This window comes from Carcharhinus amblyrhynchos, unplaced genomic scaffold (assembly GCF_965287045.1).
Source record: "Carcharhinus amblyrhynchos unplaced genomic scaffold, sCarAmb.v2.hapA scaffold_856, whole genome shotgun sequence".
NCBI lineage: Eukaryota > Metazoa > Chordata > Chondrichthyes > Carcharhiniformes > Carcharhinidae > Carcharhinus > Carcharhinus amblyrhynchos.
The window spans coordinates 30,446-36,683 of NW_027650596.1; positions in this window are offsets into that span (position 1 = coordinate 30,446).

Below are 6,238 nucleotides of genomic sequence, written 5' to 3' on the forward strand. Positions count from 1 at the left end.
CTTCTGGTAGTGTGGCGACCAGAATTGAACACTCTATTCCAAGTGCGGTCTAACTAAGGTTGTATAAAGCTGCAACATGACTTGCCAATTTTTAAACTCGATGCCCTGGCCGATGAAGGCAAGCATGCCGTATGCCTTCTTGACTACCTTCTCCACCTGCACGGCCAGTTTCAGTGTGTACCTGTACGCCCGGATCCCTCTGCCTAGCAATACTCCTAAGGGTTCTGCCATTTACTGTATATGGACTGTGGGAGGAAACCAGAGCATGGGGAGAACGTACAAACTCCACACAATGACCCAGGGCAGGAATCGAACCTGGATCCCTGGCGCTGTGAGGCAGCAGTGCTAACCACTGTGCCACCGCATTCGGTAATCAAAGTGGGATTAATCCAATCTGATATGAGATTGCAGTGTTGTATCACAGGGTCCAAGATTGCCCCGCCTGTGGGGTTTGGGATTGAGTTCCGAGATGGCAATGAATGTCCGTTGCGCTCAGACTGAGGTTGTGAGACCCTTTATAAATGCTCCACTTCCCTCTGTCAGCGCGTGTAATTTAATCATCCGCTTTCCCCCTTGTGGGGAGGGAGTGGGGAAAGAAAGACCCAGCAGTTTTAACTGATTGCCCACCCAAAGGTGGGCAGGCGATGGCCCGCTGGTATTATCACAAGACGATTGATCCAGAAACTCAGCTAACGTTCCGGGGGACCCGGGTTCGAATCCCGCCATGGCAGATGGTGGAATTTGAATTCAGTATAAAAAAATTTGGGATTAAGAATCTACTGCTGACCCATTGTGGGGAAAAGCCCATCCGGTTCCCTTTAGGGAAGGAAATCTGCCGTCCTTACCCCGGTCTGGCCTACATGTGACTCCCAGAGCCACAGTAATGTGGTTGACTCAACTGCCCCTCCAAGGGGCAACTAGAACAGTACAGGCCCTTCAGCCCTCGATGTTGTGCCGACCTGTGAAAACCAATCTAAAGCCCATCTAACCTACACTATTCCAGTATCATCCATATGTTTATCCAATGACCATTTGAACGCCCTTAATGTTGGCCAGTCCACTACTATTGCAGGCAGGGCATTCCACACCCTTACTACCCTCTGAGTAAAGAACCTACCCCTGACATCCGTCCTATATCTATCACCCCTCAATTTAAAGTTATGTCCCCTCGTGCTAGCCATCACCATCTGAGGAAAGAGGCTCTCACTGTCCACCCTATCTAATCCTCTGGTCATCTTTTGTGCCTCTATTAAGCCACCTCTTAACCACCTTCTCTCTAACAAAAACAGCCTCGAGTCCCTCAGCCTTTCCTCGTAAGACCTTCCCGCCATACCAGGCAACATCCTGGTAAATCTCCTCTGCACCCTTTCCAATGCCTCCACCTCTTTCCTGTAACACGGTGACCAGAACTGGTGCGCGATACTCCCAAGTGCGGCCGCACCAGAGTTTTGTACAGCTGCGACGTGGCTCCGAAACTCAAACCACAGTTCCTTCACTCGACCACTTCCTTATCAAGGGCACTCAGTAGCTGTTCCTTGAACAACTTCCACATTTCAATTGTGCAATGGTCAATAAATGCTGACCCAACTGCGAATAATTGAAAAAACACCCCCTCTCCCCACATCTCTCTCTCTCTCTCTCTCTCCCTCTCGCCTCCCTATTTGCCCTCTTTTTTTTTCTTCACCCTGGCGTCACGCACAGTTTGAGTCTTTTTAAAACGGGGTCGCACCAGGACACAGATTTGGTGGCTGCTTGTCCCGGGATTGTCAAGTTTAACAATTGGGAGTTCCGACCTCGCGGTCGCTCGAGCAGGGACGCACAGAGTGGAACATTCCAAGTTCAAAAAGTTCGATCTATCCTGCAACCTGCTGAATTAACATCAGTAATCTTTGTCCTGAAGCTCAGATTGTCGGTGGTACTGGTTGTGAGGTTTTCTTTTTGTTTTCTGTGTTAGCCTGGTGCGTGGAGCAAGCAGGAGATGTCAGATGTGCTACGTAGACTGGGTTAGTCATAAACAAATGCTGGAAAAACTCAGCAGGTCTGACAGCATCTGTGAGGAGAGAATAGAGTCGATGCTTTGATTTATTATGGTCACGTGTCCTGGGATACAGTGAAAAGTATTGTTTCTTGTGTGCTATGCAGACAAAGCATACCATTCATAGAGAAGGAAAGGAGAGGGCGCAGAATGTAGCATTGTAGTCACAGCTAGGGTGTAGAGAAAGATCAGCTTAATATTTGATTTGATTTATTATTGTCACGTGTATTGGGATACAGTGAAAAGCATTGTTTCTTGCGCGCTATACAGACATACCATTCATAGAGAAGGAAAGGAGAGAGTGCAGAATGTAGTGTTGCAGTCACAGCGAGGGTGTACTGAAAGATCAGCTTAAGATTTGATTCATCATTTGTCATGTGTATTGGGATACAGTGCGAAGCATCGTTTCTTGCATGCGATACAAGCAAAGCATACTGTTCATAGAGCAGGAAAGGAGCGCGCGCAGAAGATAGTGTTACTCGTAATTCGGGTGTAGAGAAAGATCAGCTTAATATAAGGTAGGTCCATTCAAAAGTCTGACACCAGCAGGGAAGAAGCTGTTCTTAAGTCAGTTCGTATCTTTTTCCCGATGGAAGGATCATAGAAACCCTACAGCGCAAAAAGGAGACCCTTCGGCCCATCGAGTCGGCACTGACCATAATCCCACCCAGGCCCTACCCCCACATATCCCTACACATTTACCCACTAATCCCTCTAACCTAGGCATCCTAGGACACTAAGGGGCGATCGGCCTAACCCGCACATCTTTTGGACAGTGGGAGGAAACCAGAGCACCCGGAAGAAACCCACGGAGACACGGGGAGAATGTGCAAACTCCACACAGACAGTGACCCGAGCCGGGAAGCGAACCCAGGTCCCTGGAGCTGTGAAGCAGCAGTGCTAACCACTGTTACCGGGCCACCCGTGTCACACGCATTGGGATACAGTGAAAAGTATTGTTCCTTGAGCACTATACAGACAAAGCATACCATTCATAGAGAAGGAAAGGAGAGGGCGCAGAATGTAGTGTTACGGTCAGTGCTAGGATGCAGAGAAAGATCAGCTTAATATTTAATTTGATTTATTATTGTCACAATAGAGTGAAAAGTATTGTTTATTGCGCGCTACACAGACAAAGCATACCGTTCATAGAGAAGGAAAGGAGAGGGCGCAGAATGTAGCATTACGGTCATTGCTAGGATGCAGAGAAAGATCAGCTTAATATTTGATTTATTATTGTCACAATAGAGTGAAAAGTATTGTTTATTGCGCGCTACACAGACAAAGCATACCGTTCACAGAGAATGAAAGGAGAGGGTGCAGAATGTAGGGTTACAGTCATAGCGAGGGTGTAGAGAAAGATCAACTTAATATTTGATTTATTATTGTCACATATATTGGAATTCAGTGAAAAGTATTGTTTCTTGCGTGCTATACAGACAAAGCATACCGTTCACAGAGAAGGAAAGGAGAGGGTGCAGAATGTAGGGTTACAGTCATAGCGAGGGTGTAGAGAAAGATCAACTTAATATTTGATTTATTATTGTCACATATATTGGAATTCAGTGAAAAGTATTGTTTCTTGCGCGCTACACAGACAAAGCATACCATTCATAGAGAAGGAAAGGAGAGGGTGCAGAATGTAGGGTTACAGTCATAGCTAGGAAATTCAAATTTTTGCTCCCTTGTAAGAACAAGTGTGTAAGAAGCAGGATTCAGCCCCTCCATCCTGAACTGAACACCATCGTGTTGACCTGATAAGTCCCCTCAAACCTGCATCCAGCTTATCCACCCTGCCCCCTTGTAACCCACCACCCTCCCTCAGGCAGAATGCAAACCACCCAATGTTGGGACAAGAGTCGGGAATTTCAGCCCAAGCATTCCTGGTCCGTGCTCACCCTTTGGGAGGTCCTGTCGGCAGTTAGGAAGGCAAATGCAATGTTAGCCTTCATGTCGAGAGGGCTGGAATACAAGAGCAGGGATATACTTCTGAGGCTGTATCAGGCTCTGGTCAGACCCCATTTGGAGTATTGTGAGCAGTTTCGGGGCCCCGTATCTAAGCAAGGATGTGCTGGGCCTTGGAAAGGGTCCAGAGGAGGTTCACAAGAATGATCCCTGGAATGAAGAGCTTTGTCGTGTGAGGAACGGTTGAGGACTCTGGGTTGGAGTTTAGAAGGATGAGATGGGGATCTTATTGAAACTTACAGGATACTGTGAGGCCCTGGATAGAGTGGACGTGGAGAGGATGTTTCCACGAGTAGGAAAAACTACAACCAGAGAGGCACAACCTCAGGCTAAAGGGACGATCCTTTAAAACAGAGACGAGGAGGAATTTCTTCAACCAGGGAGAGGGGAATCTGTGGAACTCTTTGCCGCAGGAGAGGCAGAGATAGATAGATCGGTTCTTGATTCCTAAGGGGATCAGGGGTTATGGGGAAAAGGCAGGAGAATGGAGGATGAGGAAAAATATCAGCCGTGATTGGCGGAGCAGACTCGAGGGGCAGAGTGGCCTCATTCTGCTCCTACGTCTTAAGGGTAACATCCCGAGGGGGGGGGAGCCAGGCGGCTGTTAAGGTGCGACAGAAGTGCTAAGTTCTTATTGGCCAACCTAGCAGGTGGACAGAGGGTTGCATTTGGACCAGGGGGCAGTTACCACGATCGCTTATGGATGGTGACTGAGGGCACAGCACCAAGAACCGCCTGGTGAGACCTTGCATGGAAGCAATAGATGACCAGGTAATTTTGCTCTCAATCTGTATATGGGACACTGGGATTGTCTATTTGGGGGGTGGTGGGAGGGGGGGAATGTCTCTGATACTGTTGAGAATTGGGGTGGGTAGGATTTGCAGAAGGAGGCCATTCAGCCCATCGTGTCTGTACTGACCACAATCCCAACCAGGCCCTATCCCCATAGCCCCAACTGCTAATCCAACCCCCCTCCCCGACACAGTTTAGCACAGCCAATCCACCCAACCTCTTAGAATCATGGAATCCCTACACCGCAGTAAGGCGGCCGTTTGGCCCGTTTGACTCTGCAATCCCACCCCCGCAACCCCATGCGTTTACCCTAGCTAGTCTCCCCCTGACACTAAGGGGCAATTTAGCACGGCCAATCCACCTAACCGGCACCTCTTTCAGACTGTGGGAGGAAACCCACGCAGACACGGGGAGAATGTGCAGACTCCACACAGACAGTGACCCGAGGCCGGGAATCGAACCCGGGTCCCTGGCGCCGTGAGGCAGCAGTGCTAACCCACCGTCACACCCCGTAACCACAGAACCCTACAGTGCCGAAAGAGGCCCTTCGGCCCATCGAGTCTGCACAGAACACAATCCTACCCCCGCATATCCCTCCATATTATACCCACTAATCCCTCTCACCTACGAATCTCCGGACACTAAGGGGCAATTTCTTAGCATAGCCAATCCACCTAACCCGCACATCTTTGGACTGTGGGAGGGAGCCGGAGCAAACCCACACAGACACGAGGAGAATGTGCAAACTCCACACAGACAGTGACCCGAGGCCGGGAATCGAACCCGGGTCCCTGGCGCCGTGAGGCAGCGGCAGTGCTAACCCACCGTCACACCCCGTAACCACAGAACCCTACAGTGCCGAAAGAGGCCCTTCGGCCCATCGAGTCTGCACAGAACACAATCCTACCCCCACATATCCCTCCATATTATACCCACTAATCCCTCTCACCTACGAATCCCCGGGCACTAAGGGGCAATTTCTTAGCATGGCCAATCCACCTAACCCGCACATCTTTGGACTGTGGGAGGGAGCCGGAGCAAACCCACACAGACACGAGGAGAATGTGCAAACTCCACACAGGCAGTGACCCGAGGCCGGGAATCGAACCCAGGACCCTGGAGCTGTGAGGCAGCGGCGGTGCTAACCCGCTGTGCTACCGTGCCGCGCACATGCCGAATGTGTTAAAATTCACATTGGGTCAGTTGGGGGGGTGGGGTGGGCAATCTTAGGGAATGTATTTAGAGTCAAAAGGGTGCGGGGGGGGGGGGGGGGGTTGGGGTTGTAAGGGTGTTGAGATTCCCAGTGTGGAAGGGGTGGCGAGATTCCCAGTGTGGAAGGGGTGGGATAGGGGTGGCGAGATTCCCAGCGTGGAAGGGGTGGGGTAGGAGCGGTGGCGAGACCGACCACGGGAGGTGGGGTCCCTCGGCCAGAGGTGGAGAGAGATA